We start from the raw sequence: 940 nt of genomic DNA, 5'->3' as shown, positions 1-940 counted from the left end.
TTGTGGGCTTTACGGCATAACCAGGATTCACACGCCTGGGTTCCTGGGCAAATGCCCCCTTTGACCCCCATTTTGGTGGGCCTGGGTCATGGACATTTGCAGCATTCCATATGGTATATCTCTCTAGGTTTTGGTGCAAAATGCCCAGCTGATTTTACTGTAGGCTTGTGAAACAAAAATAACAGATTCAGCGAAGTACGAAAGTCAATAGTGTTACGACAGCGGGGGGACACGTGACTCTAGTAACACGTCATATTCTCGTATATTGTTACGACAGCGGAGGTCACGTGACGCTAGTAACACGTCATATTCTCGAAGCTTCTTGAATCATCGGGAGGTTAGTAGATTTCGGTATTCTTTTATATACAAGACGGCCAAGACGTGACGACAACAATGTAAGGTGTAATTGAACTGCGAACATAGAGAGACGTATTGTTGAGCACGTGAGACGTTCGTTGTGAATTACAACGTTTGTTATAGCGCGACTGTTGAAATTAAGTGTATTGCAAAGTTGTATTCAGAAAGAATAAACCAGTTTTATTTAAGAAAGGACTTGTGTCGCTAAAGTTTCATCAGAAAGAAATTTTACGGAAAATTAACTAACGAACGGAAGCGTAACAAAAATTGGTGTCAGAAGTGGGATAAAAAAAGAAGATGGAAACGAGAGGCGGCAAATCAAACTACAGCTTAGCAGATTTGATGGCAGCAGTACAAGAACAGCAAAAGAAACAAGAACAACGAGAAAAGAAACAAGAAGAGAGACAACAGCAGTTGCAAGAATACCTGCAACAGTGGCAGCTCGAACAACAAAATAAACAAGAAGAGAGACTACAACAGTTATTGGAGGAAAAAGAAAAGAAACAAGAAGAGAAATTACAGCAGTTGTTAGAGGAAAAAGAAAAGAAACAAGAAAGAGACAACAGACAGTTACAAGAAACCT

Source organism: Limulus polyphemus, unplaced genomic scaffold (assembly GCF_000517525.1).
Source record: "Limulus polyphemus unplaced genomic scaffold, Limulus_polyphemus-2.1.2 Scaffold158, whole genome shotgun sequence".
NCBI classification, from domain to species: domain Eukaryota; kingdom Metazoa; phylum Arthropoda; class Merostomata; order Xiphosura; family Limulidae; genus Limulus; species Limulus polyphemus.
Note: the sequence above shows the minus strand (reverse complement) of the source record.